Source organism: Sinocyclocheilus rhinocerous, unplaced genomic scaffold (genome assembly GCF_001515625.1).
Source record: "Sinocyclocheilus rhinocerous isolate Xijiao unplaced genomic scaffold, SAMN03320098_v1.1 scaffold126, whole genome shotgun sequence".
NCBI classification, from domain to species: domain Eukaryota; kingdom Metazoa; phylum Chordata; class Actinopteri; order Cypriniformes; family Cyprinidae; genus Sinocyclocheilus; species Sinocyclocheilus rhinocerous.
The window spans coordinates 388532-410279 of NW_015662929.1; the positions used below are offsets into that span (position 1 = coordinate 388532).

The 21748-nt window shown below is 36.3% G+C and overlaps 1 pseudogene; it reads left to right on the forward strand.

Annotated features, from left to right (window-relative positions):
* Positions 1-13393: 13393 nt before the first annotated feature.
* LOC107728415 (cyclin-dependent kinase 10-like) overlaps positions 13394-21748 on the forward strand; it is a 13221-nt pseudogene continuing 4866 nt past the window's right edge.

Here is a 21748-nt window from a genome sequence, read left to right on the forward strand (position 1 = left end):
AGTTATGAGGTCTTGTAAAGCGTCGTGATGTGTGTGGGTTGGTGGGTGGGTAGAAAGGGGCTGGGGACACATAAACACATCACACAAAAACATCCACACATACATTCTCATGTGTTAAGGGAATATAATGTGCTTCAGGACACTGATCTTCTGTTCCAGTGTGGAAATGCATGGGGAAAACAGCAGAAAACACAAGACATCGTGAACTGCTTTCAACGAACAGCTCACATCAAAATAAAAATCCATCCATGGTGCTCTAAATCTAAAGTATCCAAATCCCATTGAACTGCACCGAAAAAATAAATGCTATTGTTTGACTTCAGAAGAATAGAAAGAATAATATAAGCAGTGTGATCTACTTTGATGATACTTCGATGGTGCTTAGGTGCCCTTTTTGAGGCTTTAAAGTCCCAGTTGTCAGTCATTTTAACTGCATAATATTATTAATCAAAATTTCTTCTTTTGTGTTCCTTGGAGCAAAGTCATACTGGTTTGGATAAAACTCTTAGCAGCAGTCACATGAATTATGATGTATTGTTTACACTGGGCTGTTAATGAAATCAGGAGGCAGACAATGAACACTGAACAGGAGTTTATCTTTTACTAAAGCCCTATTCGCACGGGATTAGTATTATCTGGAGACCTTGTGTGATTTTTAAATTAACCCCCCACCTCTGAATTTCGTGTGTGGTGCATTCGCACGGGATAAGCGAAGAACTGTGATTTTACTCGAATTTACCGACTTATCTACCGGATACCCGGATGTCAAGGCTTTGAGAGTCCCGTTCTATGGTCCAGATGGATTTTAAAAAAAGAAAAGAAATTAATATAGCTTCGTGCCCTGTGACATTTACATTTCACCAGGTTAAAATAGTATCTCAAGCTTTATGCTTGATTTATTTGTAACATATTAACCTCAAAACTTTTTCAGCCTTTTCTATCTACAAATTGTATGGTGTAGCGATATAACAGCACCCAAAATACTACGTCACCAGGTAATACTAATCCCGTGCGAATAGGGCTAAAGAAACATGCAGCCTGACCAAAAATGTCAGGACTAGAACTGATGCTACCAGAATAACATTGTGACTCGCTTTATATCCAAGAGCTTTGTAAACAGTCTTGCAAATATTGCATACCTATGTTCATATTACATATGAATCAAAGACCTACTCCTCTGTCTTTCCTTTGGATTTTTGGCTTGCACTGAGCTGCCTCAATTGCCTGTAGTGCACGTACATTGTTATGCATGTACTGTTGTATGAATTTTAGTGGGAGTGAGTTTAGTAGTGAAATAAACAAAATCTGGAGTGTTTTTAAATTGCACAACAGTGAAAAAACTACAAGCTTCAGAAACTGTGTGCCCACTTCAGTAAAGACAAGTATTTCTTCCCTTTACCTTTCGTTTTTTATGCAAAATACATACGCTGTAGTAAAATTATAGGCTACTTAAATGATTCTGAGAAAACTTTCCACAATTTTGGTGCTTTGTGGATTGCAATAGATTTCAATAGATGCATTTAAAGCTTTAAATGTATTTTTATTGATCTAATAGTTTTATGGTCATAAAGTTATTTGGCTTAGAAGGTTATTATTTCATATTTCATTTATATATTAAATGTCCTTTTTCAAATGAAGCAGTAATTCCTATCATCTGACTTTCCTCTGGCAGTGCATTGTTGCTAAGCAACTAAATGGAAATGTACAGTAGAAATAGGACAGTTTGAGATTATAACACAGACAGGAAAAACGCACATACTGCGGGTGATGAATATGCCAGTTAAAACCGAAGAAAAACTATTTACTCACTGCATCATTACCAAGCACGCTCAATGTTTCGCTCCTTTTAAAACTCTTTTAAAACTCTTCATATTTCATACATGAGAATGAGAATGAGAAGGATGCTTCAGGAAATGATGTCACCACTTCACAAAAATCTCCAAATGTGAACAATCGCGTTTATAAAGACCTCGCCTCTCCTCTGTAACCCATGTGTCATCGCGGTTAGTTGTCATGCCAACAAGTAATGAAATGCGAACGGCTTTGACCACTGCAGTTTTGTCCTGTGTTTTATATAATAGCACTCATGAGACTGATAAGTATCTTATCAGTGCTGGAGATTCATGAGTGGCATAATGGTACTCAGAATAAATGAATGAATTAATTAGCAGTCCTCATTCTTCCGCGATGAGATGATTTGTGACAGCAGTGAATTGGTTATGGCTCTGCAGTTATTAAACAGTCCCTGACTGTTTAACCGCTGGTTAGTGAGGTCTATACAGGTGATGTGCTGCAGGGTTGCCAGGTTTTCACAACAAAACCTGCCCAATTGCTACTCAAAACTAGTCCAATCACATCGTGCTCCAAGGGGGTAAAATAGCTACAAGTTTTTTGGCGGGGTTCCCCCTGGTTTAATTTTTCGTATTCCAGGTGCTAAATATCATGTTATTGGGGTCGCTTTAACCCAGGGGTGGCAAACTCAGTTCCTGGAGGGCCGGAGCCCTGCAAAGTTTAGCTTCTACCCTAATTAAACACACCTGATCCAGCTAATCACGTCCTTCAGGCTAATTTGAAACTACATGGTTTGTGTGTTGGAGCAGGGTTGGAACTGAACTTTGCAGGGCTGAGTTTGACACTTAGGGTTAGGCATAGACACAAAAAACAACCCGCAGCAACCGTGTTAAAGTAACCTAATTCTGCGGGGAAACCACAGACTTGGCAACACTGGATGGCTAATCAAGCTCTGTCCTGTTTCAGGAGGGTTCGAATATCCATCCCTCTCACTGAAGATCAGTGTTGGGGAAAGTTACTTTTAAAAGTAATGCATTACAATATTGCGCTACTCCCACAAAAAAATTAAAAAGTAACTAATTTAGTTACTTTTTATGAAAGGTAATGTGTTGCATTACTTTTGTGTTACTTTTTCTCATCTGGGCGGGGCTTGCTGCAAAGTTCTATTTTGGCAGTGTAAAACAACTTTTACATCAAAAGCAAATTGAGTAAGCTTCAGGGAAATAAGCATAAATCTGTACAGTAGAGGGCACAGCTTAAACAAACCTTTCAGCTGTCACACGTTCTTCTCATTCACAAAAAAACACAATTGTTATGTTTATCTGAAGTCAGTTTTGCTTGTTAGTATGGTTGAACTGGATCATCGAAGGTCAGCGGCAAAGACGTTGGTTATTAAAATGGGATTAAATACACAAAGGATATCTGTGTTATTTAACATGTTTAATTATTGCAGGTTTTTGTCATTCTGAGATTGCATTTCACTGTTTTTACTGATTTTGAGGAATACTGAATCTGATTTTGTGCAGTGAGATGAGTAAATGCATGTTGGCATTTAGTCTAGAACTACAGTAACATGTTCACACAGCGCACACAACGCTCTGCACTTTACTACTGATTTCTCTCAACATGAGGACAGGAGAGCTGTAAGTCAATGCATGAGAAACAAAGTAACTGCTGTTACCTTTTTAGAACAGCTTTTTAGACCTATTCTTGTGAATTTAAAAGTAATGCATTACTAGTTACTTGAAAAGTACTCTGATTATGTAACTCGTTAGGGTTAGATAATGGTGGCAAAAGTAGACTTCTTTAAACTTGAAACATGATAGTCAATATTTAGGAGGAGGGGTCTTCTGGTGGTGAGGTTGAGGAGCTAAAGGCTCAGGTGTGACAAAATCTTATGAATATGTTGTGTATGGGCTTCTGGGCCTATCTTTTGGACATTAAGCTTTGAGGATACCTCAGGAGCAACCCAAAAATGCTCCTGCCATGACACCAAGCCGACATCAGTGAACTAGCAGTGCCAAAGCCAACTGTGTTGTTGCTTCGCATCGCCTGAGTCTGGGCCAAAAGCTGGCATTTGAACACACCACAAAGACCACAGCCAATGGCCAAATAGCACACACTGTATGGCAAGCCATTTTGACTTTTATTCATTCTCAGGATATGAATTCTTGATATCAACAATTCAATTTTTACTAGTTAAAATGTTAATTCTTGATATCAGGAATTAGATTTCTACTAGTAACAACTGCTATTGCATTAGTGTGCCTCCTCCATTTTAAAACCCACGAGCCGCCACTGCTACACACTTCACCTAATCTATCCACAAACATTTCAAAACGTATGGAATAATTATGTATGCAATAAGTTATGACGGAACACAACAATTAATTTAATAGAATTCAGTTAGCAATGTCATTTATTATTAGCATAGACATACAGACTTACCCAGCCATGCAAGTGCAATGCCCACTAATAACCTCCCCGGTCACCTTAGCAACGAACCAAGCAGAGTACGTTTTTGACAACGTTTGACTTGCTCCAACCTCGCCAAACACAAGATAAACGTCGTCCACATTGTATGAACAAATGCTTCCAACTTTTCCGCTAAGGAAGTAATTGTAGGCATCCAGACTATGATATGCCTTTACCGCTTCTCTTGTGTAGACGCACTAGGTCTCAACCAGATAATGATACACGTCTGGAAACGTTATTTCAGGTAAACGTTTAACGTTCTGAGTGAAAAGTTGTCGCCTCAATGTCTGATTTAAGGGGTCCGGTAATTCAACGTTATCGTGTATTCTTAGTTTTTGTAAATATCTTAACTGTTCTGTTTTAGTTAGACTTAAAAAGTATGTGCTAGTCATTTTGTTTTGACAGGTCTGGGATTTAAAAATGGCGCCACCGGAAATGCTTTAGGACCAGACATGCGCAGTAACGTCACAACACGTTTGTTATTGTGGTCGCAACGCGTTTGTTATTGTTTACTTCCTTGAAATGGTCTATACAAACTAGTCAAATCTTTTCTGCCATCTAGTGGTCAAAGAGCATGAGCTACAGTTAATGAGCTGGTTTTGTTGTATTGTGTATAATCAGTGTTGGGAAGGTTACTTTGGAAACGTAATAGATTACATATTACAAGTTACATTACATTTAGCCATTTAGCAGATGATTTTATCCAAAGCGACTAATGAGGACAATAGAAGCAATCAAAACCAACAAAAGAGCAATAATCTACAAGTGCTATATTAGTATATTATTATAATCTTATATTTAATTTTAATAAAAAAGGGTCAAGTATTTTTTTTAAAAAAGAATATTAGCCATTTAGCAGATGATTTTATCCAAAGCGACTAATGAGGACAATAGAAGCAATCAAAACCAACAAAAGAGCAATATGCAAGCGCTATTTTTAAGAAAACAAGCATAAAACGAATAGAGAGTGCAAGTGTTAGAGGGTCACGTTACCCTATTTAAAATGTAACAAGTAGTGTAACTATTTCAATTACTTTACTAAAGTAATGTAACTGATTATATTTGATCACTTTTTGATTAGGCCTACTTTCTAACTTTCTAATCAATGTTTTAAACTTGTTAATCATTTTGAAACATGTAAAGCAGCAGGGTTAACCTTACAGTAGAGCTCAACACTGATTACTGTCAGACTTTCAAAATCCTTCATCACTCGAATTAAGATCATAATAATTAAATTTTAAACCACAGCCAACACAAAATCAGACTTTATCACCTCTTTTTACTTTGAGATCACTCTGAGGTTAAATACAGATTTAGTTTCATAACAAGGTAGAGTTTGCATAGCTATGAAACACTGGCATCTAACAATGCTTCAGAAGAAACAGTTAATCTTAAAAAATAAAGCAAATACACAAACCCAAATAGGAAATAAAACAGTTATAGAGTAAAGTATCCACATTGGTGTCTCATATTTTAAAGCAGTCAATGCAATTTTGGAAAGAAATCAATCAAATTTGTATCTGTGTGAAAATATTCAGATGTAGCCCCTTTTGTAATAATTTACATTTTCATAATTTAATTACACGTTTTTGACTGGCATAAAGTTGGCTTGACGTCGGACGGTCGATATTCGCAAATGTAGGGACCGTCTCTAAAGTTACATGCGATATCGGTATACACTTTTATAACGTCAATAGCATTTGAGGAGAATGACTTACAGCCATAAAAACAACTGTAAAGTGTTCATTTAGGTGTTAACTACAATGCATACCATACACATTTTTAATATTTATTAAAATAAACTGTAAATCATTTGTTAAAAAATGCGATTTTTTTTCAGTACCGAATGGGCTCAAACCCAAATTTAAAGCTCAATAGCATTTGAGGAGAATGACTTACAGCCATAAAAACAACTGTAAACTGTTCATCTAGGTGTCGACTATAATGCACACCTTTTACATTTTTGATATTTATGGAAAAGTATTTCCGGAAAGTTTTAAACATGCTATTGTACAGCCCCTATTGAAAGGCCCTCATCTTGACCCCACTGCGCATAACAATTATTAATGTGTTATCGCCCTATCTCTAAACTCTCATTCATTCCAAAGGTTTTGGAAAAAGTTGCACTCTCACAGTTTACTTCATACCTGGATACTTTTAATATTTATCCATTGCTGAATTGCTGGCATTGCTGAAGGTTACAAATGACATTCTGCGGTCCATTGATTCTGGGTCATCTGCTATCCTGATACTTTTAGATTTAAGTGCCGCATTTGATACTGTCGACCACGATATTCTTCTGAAACGACTTGAGTGCGTTGTTGGGGTTCAGGGCCTAGCTTTAGAGTGGTTCGCCTCATACTTAAAGGGGAGGACTTTTTCTGTAAATATCGGGTCAGTTGCTGCAACAACTCCATTAAAATGCAGTTAGGTTTTCTAAGTATTAACCTACACAATTATGCAAAAAATCTTGGAGTCCATTTTGATCCTCTTCTCCAATTTGGCAAGCATGTGAATGCAGTTGTAAAGAATAGCTTTTTTCATCTCAGATCAGTGGCTAAGGTGAAACACTTTCTAGTAAAGACCTTGAAATTGTAATTCATGCATTAATTTCTTCTCAATTGGATTACTGTAACTCTTTGTACATTGGCCTACCTCAATCTACACTGTCTCGGGTACAGATGGTTCAAAACGCAGCAGCCAGATTCTTAACAGGAACTAAGAAAAGGGATCATTTCTCCCCTGTCCTTGCCTTATTACACTGGCTCCCTATAAAACTTAGAGTCGACTTTAAGATCCTATTCTTTTTGCATACAAGGCATTGCGTAATTCTGCCCCGGATTATATTTGTGATCTCATTACGCCACATACAGCCTCCAAGATCTAGTGATCCGTTACTTTTATCTGTTCCCCGTTCACGTTGTAAAACAAAAGGTGATCGAGCTTTCTCAGTAGTTGCCCCAAAGCTGTGGAACAGTCTACCTTTGAACATCCGAGCTTCTCCATCATTGGACGCTTTTAAATCGAGCTTAAAGACTTATTTTTACTCTTTAGCATTTGAGTGATGCTGTGTATGTACTTTGAATTGTCTAAATTGGTATTAAATTGGTGTTTTATGAATTTTTATTTTAATTGTTTTTGATACTTGTTTTATTTTCCGTTCTTTTTCTCTTTTAAATTCAGTTATTTTTATTGTAAAGCACTTTGGATCAACTACGGTTGTGTTAAACTTGTGCTCTATAAATAAAACTTGCCTTGCCTATGAAAATAAACTGTATATCATATGTAAAGATTGCGATTTTTCACTACCGAATGGGCTCAATTGCAAAATATGCCATAATTTAAAGCTCAATATCATTTGAGGAGAATGACGTACAGTCATAAAAACAACTGTAAACTGTTCATCTAGGTGTCAACTATAATGCACACCTTTTACATTTTTGATATTTATTAAAATAAACTGTCAAATAATATGTAAACAATGCTATTTTTTTAAATGAAATTCATAACTTAAGCGGGACTTTATCTTTGAAGCTACAACACTGTTCTAATGAATTTCTGTCATTGTTGATTGGAAGTGCTGCCTATGTAAATAATTATACATTCCTGTATAAATAACGTATTATAGTTCGTTTATGTAATAGTTAAGGTATTGGTGGTGGTCTAGGGGTTGGGGGTGGTCCTGGGAAAATATGAAAATATTATTGAAAAGATAATAATTTAACAATAAAAGTTATGAAGTATCAGTTTGTCATTGTTGTTGTTTTTTCATTGTTGTTTAATGGAACTTCTGAAATACATTAATTTTACAATTTCTACATATATGAATGAATGAATGAATGAATGAGGAACAATGTAGTTTTACAGTAACAAAAAAGTGAACCAAATTAAATACAAAAAATGTTTTGTATAACAGTAAATATTCTAATGTTTTACAATGCATTACTGAAGAAAATACCAAAAAACGAATACCATTATAAAATATATTACAGTTAAAGAATATTAAACTGTTATTAATTTTACATTAGGTTAAATGACACTGTAAAATAAAACACAGTATTTTTAGTTATAAAAGTGTATACCGATATCGCATGTAACTTTAGAGACGGTCCCTACATTTGCGAATATCGACCGTCCGACGTCAAGCCAACTTTATGCCAGTCATTTTTTCTCCTGTAACAGGTTACATTTATTTTGTAATTAAATTACTTAATTCCGTTACATGTAATTAGTTACTCGACGCTGAATGTAACTGACAAATTGTTGCCCTGTTCAGGTCTGATCCAATGAAGAAACCCCCGCAAAGAAGAACTGTGTTAGCTATTGATTTCTTATTCTCAGTGAAGCTGTGCGAACTGCATGCTTTCTATGAAAAATCAGCCACTTTCCCATAAAGTTTCTTATCGCATAAGTTATAGCATCACAATTCATTAAGAGTAATAATACTATGTTATAAATAGTGAAATAGTAAATATAATCAGTGGGCTGTTTGTGTTTGTTTCAATAAAAAACCGAGTCATTCATTCGTGAATCGTACAGCACTGGTTGCGCTAGTGTAATTCATTTAAAAGAGCCGACTCATTCGAGTCATTCTCTGGTTGCGCTAGTAGTGTAATTCATTTAAAAGAGCCGACTCATTCGAGTCATTCTCTGGTTGCGCTAGTAGTGTAATTCATTTAAAAGAGCCGACTCATTCGAGTCATTCTCTGGTTGCGCTAGTAGTGTAATTCATTTAAAAGAGCCGACTCATTCGAGTCATTCTCTGGTTGCGCTAGTAGTGTAATTCATTTAAAAGAGCCGACTCATTCGAGTCATTCTCTGGTTGCGCTAGTAGTGTAATTCATTTAAAAGAGCCGACTCATTCGAGTCATTCTCTGGTTGCGCTAGTAGTGTAATTCATTTAAAAGAGCCGACTCATTCGAGTCATTCTCTGGTTGCGCTAGTAGTGTAATTCATTTAAAAGAGCCGACTCATTCGAGTCATTCTCTGGTTGCGCTAGTAGTGTAATTCATTTAAAAGAGCCGACTCATTCGAGTCATTCTCTGGTTGCGCTAGTAGTGTAATTCATTTAAAAGAGCCGACTCATTCGAGTCATTCTCTGGTTGCGCTAGTAGTGTAATTCATTTAAAAGAGCCGACTCATTCGAGTCATTCTCTGGTTGCGCTAGTAGTGTAATTCATTTAAAAGAGCCGACTCATTCGAGTCATTCTCTGGTTGCGCTAGTGTAATTCATTTAATAGAGCCGGCTCATTCGAGTCATTCTCTGGTTGCGCTAGTAGTGTAATTCGTTTAAAAGAGCCGGCTCATTCGAGTCATTCTCTGGTTGCGCTAGTCGTGTAATTCGTTTAAAAGAGCCGGCTCCTTCGAGTCATTCTCTGGTTGCGCTAGTAGTGTAATTCGTTTAAAAGAACCGGCTCATTCGAGTCATTCTCTGGTTGCGCTAGTAGTGTAATTAATTTAAAAGAACCGGCTCATTCGAGTCATTCTCTCGGGAATCGGACTGCACCGGTCAGACTCAGCGGTGTTGTGTGCTGGCGGGCGCAGTTGAACAAGTATTGCCTACTGCAGGAGACTCCGTGTATTTAGTAGCCTACTGTATTCTGTGGCAGTGGCGTAACTACAGACAGTGCAGACAGTGCAGCCGCACTGGGGCGCGTGCCGCGGGGGGGCCCCGCAGCGCACGCGGGCCCTGCCCACATTGCAAGCGACTATATTAATATAAATGAACAATAAACGTATTAATAATAAAATACAATTAGTACCGAGATTCCTCACAGAACTTAATAAATATATAAATTTGCATTAATTGTGCGTCTGTGCTTCAGTGGTCTAGGGGTAGAACTTTTGTCAAGCATTTCTGAGGTTTTGGGATCTAATCCACCCTCGTGTAGTTTTTTTTTCTCTCTCATTAAAACCAAAGTTGTTCATCAGTGATTGTATATCAAGAGCAAGGACATGTTTGTGTGCATTTTGTTTTGTGCTTTTACCAGAACAAAGCCTACGATCGTCTGTGTGAAGACTGCGCATTGTGCGAGATGTCGCAAAAAGTGGCGGGGGTCGTGGGGACACATGTCCCACCCGTAAATAAAAATATAACACAGAATGAATAGTCTTGTTTTATTTGTTATTTGTCATTTCTACGACTTTCCAAAAAAGGAGACAAATATTTAGATTAACGTCAAATTTGCCCCTCAGCCGTTGTATAGAAACACCCTCGCAAGCAGCGCTAATTCTTTTTTTTTTTTGTCATTTATGTGGGGTCTCCTCGAGAGTGTATGTAGCCTAATGTTAAAGTGATTATATTGCGTTTCATTTTTAATAAAGTTAATTTAGAAAAACGTTTGGAGCATTTTTTGTTAGTTAAATGTAAAGTTTTTTTTAAAGTAACGACCAAGCGCCAGCGGCAGACAGTGAGCTTATCATAGCCTATGTTTGATCAATTTAGCCTTCTCAAATCATCACGACTTGCCTAAAATAAAATCTATAGATATAAAACAGTTCAAGCATATCACAATGTTAGTTTAAATGTTTAAACGATATAAATGTGCGCTATTAGGCGCATATCTAATCGTTTGTGCGGCGAGTGGAAGCTGAAGCTCTGCAGGACATGGAGGCGCCAGCGCCATCACTCACTTGCATTTTTTCCTGCACTGGGGCCCGTCATTACTAAGTTACGCCACTGTTCTGTAGTCTAGGTTTCGGGGAAAATGCAAGTTAGATAACCTTTAACCGAGCCAAATGCCTGAGTAAGAATAAGAACCGGTTCTCTGCGCCTAAGCCTATTTAAAAACAAAAAACAGTTGACGTCGGAGCCCTGGTGAAGTGATTTCTTGTGGTTAGATGGGGAATCCCTGCAGTGTGTGCGAGACCGACAGTGGACCAGGACTGTAAGCCCACCATCAGCTCAGAAGAAGAATAGTATTCTCATGGAGCAACAGATTCGTTCCGGAGAGATTGATTGCAGTGCGTGATGGGGAGGGAATGGGCTCTGCTCCGAGAAAGCAGGTTCTCCCAGGTAACATTTTATTCACTTTATCGGCTTTATGTTTCTAAGAAACCAGAGGTAACGGTAAGGACAATTTAACACTTCCGATCAGACATTAATATAGCCTAATATGAATATGAATATGAACTTAATTTCAACTAGACTACTGTGAAATGTTGTCAGACTGTCTCTCTGGCGTGCTGTGCCGGATTAATTAGGTTAATCTATTATGTTTTTCTTCTGACGTAAACTTCCCAGTAATCCAGTTGAAAGGAGAGTGCACTTCAGTGTTATTAGAGAAAAGCTAAACAACACAAGAAACAGTTCACAGAATCAAGTAAAAATGTCCTGTCCGTTTTCATTGCAGCGTATTTGTTTTACATTATGGTAAAATATGTCAAATATAATTTAATGTAAAATATTGTCATTTACATTATGGTGAATCAGGTTTCTAGAGTACAATACAAATAATTGTGTAGGCTACAAAATAAGTTCTCTCTCAATATATATATATATCTTAGTGCTGTCAAACTATGATTAATCGCATCCAAAATAAAAGTTTTTGTTTACATATTATGTGTGTGGACTCTGTATATTTATAATTATTATAGGCTATAAAAATGTATGTTACATGTCACTGCCACTGTTATTTACATGTTTTTACTTTTTTTAATTTCCACAGTAGAGGAGCAGTCTCTTAGCACTGTTTCACCATCATCACCACCACCTTCATCGTTTAATAATTCTGCTGTGCCGCAGATCATCATCACAGCTCCGTCTCGAGAAAACCTCTTAGAGACGCCAGTGTGTCTGAAGATAGCGGATGCTAATAAAGTGCCGCGGCCCATGGGAGGACCCGTGTTTGTTGGTCGGGGTCGTTTTGTCACGGGCACAGCCTGATTTACACAGGTATGAAATGAAAAATTTTATTAATGTAGTCATGGGGGTAAATTTGACAGAGTTAAACTTAAACTTAATTTTTTTTACATCACTGGTTACGTAAAAAATAACAAGTTGGCTACCACGTGACAGGACAACGTTGTTTGTATTATAAATAATCATCATTAACATAATTATATAAATAATTGTTATTTAAAACACATGCTGTCGGCTGCGCTCCGCCAATTTTATACACTTTAACTATTAACGTTAATCTATTGTTATTTAAATAATAAGGACACGAGAAAATAAAACTAAATAAAAATACAAATGAATTTATCACTTTAAATCACAAATTAATCAATTACAGATATCTTCTGACTTCGTCGCTTTTTTATCCAGTCTCATTTAGTGTGTCTGATTTGCTTTATTAGCGTAGATTAACAGTTTTACATTTGTGAAAGCCATTCTAATTGCTTCGCTACGCTTGATGTTGTGCGAGAAGAGAAACAGTTGTCCATAGGGACGCTCAAGTGAGCGACTGTAAGCTTTTGTAGTACTCCTAAAAAGAAGTATAATAAAGATGAATAAAGAAAAACGAAAGAGAGCGCTGCAGTGATGGCTTCCTTAATGGCGTGTTTAGAATGAATCAAAAGCATATGCATATAACAAAAGATCAGCACATTACAGTATCAACACATGTATCACTCTTTCCCCAATAATGACTGAATGTAAACATGAGTGATTTCAACCATAGAAGAAATAAGAAAATACGATCAACAGGTTATTTAACAGACTCTCTTTACATGGTTCACATGCTCTAGTCTAAAAAAAACATGCGTCATTTACAACTGACACGGTGACACTCAAAGCACGGTTTTTTTTAGAAACAGGGTAAGATATTCAGAATGTACACATAAGCACCAGACGATATATAACAGCTTCATTAATATTTTCCCTTAACAATAAAATGAAATAATTAAATTGACGATACAAGAATACAGCTGGGATATTAACAATTCAATAAATGCACATCCGCTTTTAAGCACAAATAGGAAATTAAACACTATTTAACAATATTAGAAAAATAACAATTTTATAAAATGGATTCAATGACAATGTACCACCTAACCATAACTTCTATTCACTATTCAATATATCACACTTTCACAGAGTTTCTCTTCCTCTTGTCTCTATATTTGCTCTCTCTTTACATGGAAACGTACAGTAAAGTGTTATATGTGCACATTAATCATTGATCCGGACGAACGTGGAGTGATTGGAGATGGAAAACACAGCAGAGGCAGATCTAGAGCCGTTAAAGCTGAAATCTTTAAAAACCGACAAGACGTTTGTAATACCACACAGAGAACGGGTGAGACCTGCTGTCTTATAAACTGTTTTTATTATAAAACAAGAGATGCATAAGCACTTATTGCGGTGTTTCTGCATGATGTGTGTAGTTAGGGAAATGCAGGAGTGTGAAGGAGTTTGAGAAGGTGAACCGGATTGGAGAGGGAACTTATGGAATCGTGTGTGAGTCTCACAGAATGACTGATAATGGTCAAATATATCACATATTAATTCAAATATCATGTATCATTATATCCGTAATCTGTCGTCCATGAATAGCATTATTATCAAACAGTTGTGCTGCCTGACAACCCTGCTGGAAAAAAACTTTAGACACCATCACAGAATTTGTAATGGGTTTACTGGTTATAATGGGACTTGTATTGGTTTTAATGGAAACTGTAATAGACTCTGTTGGTTTCTACTGGTAATTGGTCACCTTTTATTTGTGGCTTGTTAAAACCACTAAATCCTAATGGAATATGTCCCAAAACACACTACAGAAAACCATTTTTTTTATGGTTTTTATGGTTAAAAGTTGATGGTTTGTAGTGGAAACCATTAGAATTTCTGTGATCGTTTCTATTGGGGTTTTTTTTCAGCAGGGAGGATTTAAATTTCTTGATTTGTGATTTACAGACCGAGCACTTGATACAAGGACAAATGAAATTGTTGCCCTGAAGAAAGTGCGAATGTATAAAGAGAAAGATGGTCAGTTGGATCTTAAAACGGTCATGTTTGCTGCTCTTTTCCACCAGTGGCAGTTTCTATTCACTGAAAAGTTTGCTTTCTTCCTGTCCGTTAAAGATAAAGTTGCAGCCATCTGAAAGTAATTTTGTCCAAATAGGAAAAAGAAACAAACTGAGGTTTACCTGCACAGCTCTTACTAGCTGGCCTCCGTTACACACAAAAACACAAAAACAACGGTTCTTACATGTACTCAAGTCATTCAGGTTTATTTGTATAGCACCTTTTTAACAATACACAGCTTCAAAGCAGCTTTACAGAGTGGATTACTACGTGATATCTCTCATTACTGTAATAGAAAATAACTAATTTCTTAGTATGAGATTAGAGGTTGAAGTATTTTTATCAGGGAGCTGCAGTAGTCTTTTAATCCCTCAGTGAGCAGGCCAGAGGTGACTGTGGCAAGGAACGAAAAACTCTGGCTATACACTATATTGTTCAGATTGTCTCGGATTTACAGATTAGGCAGACGTTGGGACAGTTTGGGAATGGTAGCAGTTTGTCCTTCATGTGGTTAAAAGAGGGGTGCAGAAAAGTAGAGGACTAAAAAGCAGAGGACTTAATACCGATCCTTGTGGCACTCCATACTTAACCTGTGCTTGGTCTGACATTTCTTCGTTAGCTCAAACAAGCTGGTAGTGATCAGATAGGTGGGCTCTGTGCCAGCATAATTCTCAAGACAAAATGTTGTGGTCTATGTGTTAAAGGCAGTAGGCTACTAGAAGGGAGATGCAGCTTTGGTCAGATGATAAGAACGAGTCATTTGACATTACTGTACTATGTTAAGGCCTAAAATGCTTCACTGAAACTGTTTCTCTGCAAAGATAAACATAGTTGAGTGTCACACCACTACTTTTCCTAGTATTTTCAGTATAAATGGAATATTTGAGATAATTAACTAATTCTCCAGGATCAAGCTCTGTGGGTAAAGGCTTTGATCACTGCCAGCTGGAAACTTGTTGGTGTTGGAAAGTGATGAGGTAATAACATTGAGAAGAGGGTTTAATATGGAAGTGTGAGTGAACACATAGACAGTCAGGACTAAAGGCAAGATTTTCAATATATTAAATGTGTGTCCACACACCAAAATATTGTATAACGATTTGGAATATGGCACACAAGTCATATGGGTTTCTTTTATGGTGCTTTTTGTTGGAGCTTGACAATCCCAGTTAATATAACCAACTGACTATCTGTAGAAACAGAAACCTTGAATGGTATTTATTTTGTGTATCTGTGTTTAGGGATTCCAGTCAGCAGTTTGAGGGGAAATTAGCTTACTACTCAGATTGAGACACCCAAACATTGTGGAGCTGAAAGAAGTGGTGGTGGGAAGCCATTTGGAGAGGTGACTGAAGAAAATGTATACTGTACATTTACAGATATAATGTGTGAATAAGTCATGTCTTATTTCATAATACCTTATTATTTTTAATGTCGGCCTTTTTCTGGTGATGAGTTACTGTGAGCAGGATCTGGCCAGTCTGCTGGAGAACATGCAGACGCCGTTCTCTGAAGCTCAGGTGTGTTTGATGAATGCCCCCATATTCAGTCTGAAATGCTATGTCATGAATCAGAATCAGAATAGATTGTGATTCTGTTATTGGTTGGTGTAGACACTGAGCAGACAGACTAATGCAGTAGTGTGTAGATAGTTCTTATATTTCAAAGTCTAAATAGAACATCTACGCATCTACAGAAGTTTGTAGAGTCAAATGTGTACTGTGGTTTAAACGTTTGCCCTACAAGAATTTCTTGCATTTTGAAATTTGACAAAAAAAAAAGCATGCTGTTTTGAACTCTTCCTCATCATGATCAAAAGTTATTAAATCTTTTTGATATGCCATCTATGGAAGTACAGGTCATTAAATCTGAAAAAATTCATTGGGCCAGATTGTGAAAACTCTATGTTCCCGATTCATCTTTATTACCGTCGGCCTGTTTTAGTTTTGCAGTAAAATTCTGTATTTTTCCAACACTTTGGTATGTGTCATCAGCACTTGCGTCGTGCATTTAAAGTGAGAGCAATACTGCTTCATTTCCTGTCCATTATTTCATTGAAAACATACTTGAACTCCCCCAACAGAATTTTTCAGATCAACAACAAATTGGGGTTTGACTATCTTCAGACCATGCTTGTAAAAAAAATTTGACAGTTTAAACTGTTTATATATAATGCATTTAATTCAATGTCAAGGATATATTACTATTATTTATGTTATTAATATTATTATTTTGTTTGTTTGTTTTTGCACAGGTGAAGTGTATAGTTCTTCAGCTGCTTAAAGGACTGGCATATTTACTTCATTCAACTTCATTCTTCACAGGTTAGAGTGTGTTCTTTCAGGCTTGTTTTGTTCACTAAAACATTTCCATGTCTTCAACTGCACAGTAAAATTGCAAAAGGGTCATTTCGTGTCAACTCAACCAGAGGTCCCCGGCTCACATTTTTGATTTTACAAATAGTTTTTTCTGAAGAAAGATAGACATGTATAGTGATGAAATCCAAAATATTAAATGTCATGGATGTATATTTACTGAGTAATCCACTATTTTGTAGAGGGGGGTCAAAATGGGATTTGTTTTACCTGAGAGTCTGAGCTAAATTACAGGGGGGTAAAAATGACTTCAGAAAGATGGCAGCATCATAATGTTATTTTTACTCAGAGATTAGTAGGTCTGTCTAGCAATTTTGCTTGCATTATGTGCCAGTGGTGGCCATTCAAAAATGGGGAAACTTTTCAAGTTTTTTGTCCAAAGTTTGCATTCCTGTAACTCAAGAAGTATTAAAGATATCTTAATGCTTTTTTAGATTTTGGGTCTTAACAATCTTTCCTTTTGGTATCTTCATTTTTAAGGCCCTATATGGTTTGGTTCCAGAAATATTGGAATTTCAATATGGCTCCAGGAGTAAATTGTTATATTGTACACATTTTTTAGTGGTCAAAAAACCAGATGTGAGTCACATTATTTGTTCTTCAGACATTCCTCTTTAAAAGAAAAGAAGTATCATATTTTTGCAAAGTTGAAACTAGAAATGTATCTTTTCCTGTCAAAACAACTGCTTTGAACATAACCTGCCTGAGTGCCATAAATATTATTTTTCCAAAGTTTGTGTGCCTATAACTCAATAAGTATTAAAGATATTGCATTATGATTGTATATTCTAGTTCTTAATAAACTTTTCTTTTGGAATCTTCATTTTCCAGGCCCTACATCCTTCAGTCCCAGAGAGATATGGGGATCTCAAAGAAGCTCCATGTCCAGATTGTTGAATATTACCTAGTGGCTGAAACAAGCAAATGTTGGTCACTTTGTTTACAGCTGATGCTTATTGTATTTAAAGCGGAATGTCTGAAGAATAAGTGTCATATACATGTCTATCTTTCTTCAGAAAAAAATATTAGCAAAATCAAAAATTTCAGCCGGGGACATTTTTGAAATGTGGTTGATTTGACACAGAATTACCCAAAATAATTTTCCTTCCCACATTTATGAGACCAATGATTAAATATAAAGATAGATCTTCACAGGTCAGAGTGTGTTCATTCAGGCTTGTTCTGTTCACTAAAACAGTTTTCAGCTGCACAGTAAAATTGCAAAATAATTTTCCTTCCCACGTTTATGAGACTAAACAATGTTGAACTTCTAATAATGAGGTTTCTTAATTCTCATATTGATACTGGTGATATTTATCAAAGGGATTTGAAGGTTTCCAATCTATTGATGACAGACAAGGGGTGTGTAAAGATAGGTGAGTGAAAATAATTTAATAAATTAAAACATATAGGTGATTATTACGAAATCATGAGAATAGTGAGAATTTGCAGGGAAAATGTGATTTAATAAATAAAATAAATAATGCCACAATGTGAAAAATTGTAATGCTTTTGAAATCAGGTTTGATTTTCTTTATGCAGAGTATTTGTTTCTTGATTTTGGGTTAAACAGGATTTAGACATGTTCCTGACCGACCCACATGTTCTGAATAAGAAACAGAATAATCTGCTGTGTGGACGTCTGTCCTGTCAGTGATGGATGTCTGGTGGTTCTTCCACAGCTGACTTCGGTCTGGCGCGTGTTTACGGTATCCCGTTACAGCCCATGACTCCTCGAGTAGTCACACTGTGGTAAGCAGATGAACCTCATGCGGATCAGTCTCTCTGTCATCCTGCTAATCCTTCAAATCCCTCTTTCCATCACTGAGAATGTTTTCTTCAGGTATCGAGCCCCAGAGCTCCTCCTAGGGACCAAGACGCAGACCACTGCCCTGGACATGTGGTGACAACCGGACGAACAGCGCTAGAATAAAGCCTTATGCAATCAGATTGCCTTTTTAGATATTACTCAAGACAGAGTGGAGAAACGGAGAGGGAAGGGAGAGACCTAAGACGTACCAGTCACAAATTTTTGGACAGTAAGATTTGTAATGTTTTTTTTAATGAAGTCTCTTCTGCTCAACAAGTCTGCATTTATTTGATCCAAAATACAGCAAAATCAGTGAAATATTTTTCTATTTAAAATAACTGCTTTCTATTTGAATATATTTTAAAATGTAATTTATTTCTGTGATTTCAAGGCTGAATTTTAGCATCATTACTCCAGTCACGTGATCCTGCAGAAATCATTGTGGTATTCTGATTTGCTGCTCAAGAAACATTTATTATCATTATTGTGTTGAAAACAGCCGAGTATAATTTTTTTCAGGTTTCTTTGATGAATAGAAAGTTCAGAAGAACAGCATTTATCTGCAATATAATTTTTTTGTAAAATTATAAATGTCTTTATCATCACTTGTTTTGCATGTTATGCATCCTTGCTGAATATAAGTATTAATTTCTATAATTTCTTTCCCCCCCCCAAAAAAAAATATGTATATGTACAGTGCCGTGAAAAGGTTTTTGCCCCCTTCCTGTTTTTTAAATTTTTTGCATATTTGTCACACTTAAAAGATTCAGATCATCAAACCAATTTTAATATTACACAAAGATAATACAAGTAAATACAAAATGCAGTTTTTAAATGATGATTTCATTTACTGCTTTCTATTTGAATATATTTTAAAATGTAATTTATTTCTGTGATTTCAAGGCTGAATTTTAGCATCATTACTCCAGTCACGTGATCCTGCAGAAATCATTGTGGTATTCTGATTTGCTGCTCAAGAAACATTTATTATCATTATTGTGTTGAAAACAGCCGAGTATAATTTTTTTCAGGTTTCTTTGATGAATAGAAAGTTCAGAAGAACAGCATTTATCTGAAATATAAATATTTTGTAAAATTATAAATGTCTTTATCATCACTTGTTTTGCATGTTATGCATCCTTGCTGAATATAAGTATTAATTTCTATAATTTCTTTCCCCCCCCCAAAAAAAAATATGTATATGTACAGTGCCGTGAAAAGGTTTTTGCCCCCTTCCTGTTTTTTAAATTTTTTGCATATTTGTCACACTTAAAAGATTCAGATCATCAAACCAATTTTAATATTACACAAAGATAATACAAGTAAATACAAAATGCAGTTTTTAAATGATGATTTCATTTAGATTTCATTTTCATTAAGGGAAAAAAGCTGTCCAAACCTATCTGGCCCTACGTGAAAAATTAATTGCCCGCTCTTGTTAAATCATGAAAGAACTGTGATTAACCACATCATTTTAGAAAGCTGAGTTAAATTTCACTAGCCACACGCAGACCTGATTACTGCCAGACCTGTTGAATCAAGAAATCACTTAAATAGAACCTGTCTGACAAAGTGAAGCATGCTTAAAGAGCAACACATCATGCCGCGATCTAAAGAAATTCAAGAACAGATGAGAAACAAAATAGTTGACATGTATCAGCCTGGAAAGGGTTATGAAGCCATTTCTAAGGCTTTGGGACTCCAACGAAGCAATTACTTCTTCACATAGTGCCAGGCAGGTTTGGACAGCTAATTTCCCTTAATACATGCAATACTTGCATTATCTTTGTGTGATATTAAAATTAGTTTGATGATCTGAATCTTTTTAGTGTGACAAATATGCAAAGAACTTAAAAAATGGAAAGGGGGCAAAAAACCTTTTCACAGAACTGTATATTATATATACACACACACACACACATACTGTATATACACACAGTGCATCCGGAAAGTATTCACAGCTCGTCACTTTTTCCACATTATGTTACAGCCTTATTCCAAAATGGATGGTTCATTATTTTCCTCAATTCTACAAACAATACCCCATAATGACAATGTGAAAGAAGTATGTTTGAAATCTTTGCAAATTTATTAAATAAAAAAAAATCACGTACATAAATATTCATTACACTCAAAATTGAGCTCAGGTGCATTATTTAGGGGGCAATTACTTCTTCACATAGTGCCAGGCAGGTTTGGACAGCTAATTTCCCTTAATACATGCAATACTTGCATTATCTTTGTGTGATATTAAAATTAGTTTGATGATCTGAATCTTTTTAGTGTGACAAATATGCAAAGAACTTAAAAAATGGAAAGGGGGCAAAAAACCTTTTCACAGAACTGTATATTATATATACACACACACACACACATACTGTATATACACACAGTGCATCCGGAAAGTATTCACAGCTCGTCACTTTTTCCACATTATGTTACAGCCTTATTCCAAAATGGATGGTTCATTATTTTCCTCAATTCTACAAACAATACCCCATAATGACAATGTGAAAGAAGTATGTTTGAAATCTTTGCAAATTTATTAAATAAAAAAAAATCACGTACATAAATATTCATTACACTCAAAATTGAGCTCAGGTGCATCCTGTTTCCACTGATCACCCTTGAGCAGTGTTGGGAGTAACGCATTACAAAAGTAATAATATTACAGTAGTATATTACTTTTACATTTTGGAAGTAACTTGCCCAACACTGCCCTTGAGATGTTTCTACAACTTGATTGGAGTCCACCTGTGGTAAATTCAGTTGATTGGACATGATTTGGAAAGGCACACATCTGTCTATATGAGGTCCCACAGTTAACAGTGCATGTCAGAGCACAAGCCAGGCCATGAAGTCCAAGGAATTGTCTGTAGGCCGCCGAGACAGGATTGTATCGAGGCACAGATCTGGGGAAGGGCACAGAAAAATTTCTGCAGCATTGAAGGTTCACAGAAGCATGTAGTCTCTGTTACCCTAATGCAGAATTTCTCAACCCTGGTCCTGGGCGCCCCCCAACACTGCACATTTTGTATGGGCCTCATTTATAAAATGTGCATACGCACAGATTTGATCGTAGAGTGTGCGTACGCTAAAATCCACGGCAACGTTCATATTAATATGTGGAATATTAATACGTGGAAAAGTACTTACGGCCACGTCAGGGTCTGAGCAGGCGTACGCACTTCTCCTTGCGGCAGAGTCAGAGTACTGCAGCTATCTGAACATCTAAGCTGCAATAATAATAAAAGCGGTGTATATACGTGCAAGCACCGAATTCATCATAAACAACAAAGATGCAGTGTAAGAGATTAATTGTGTAGTGTA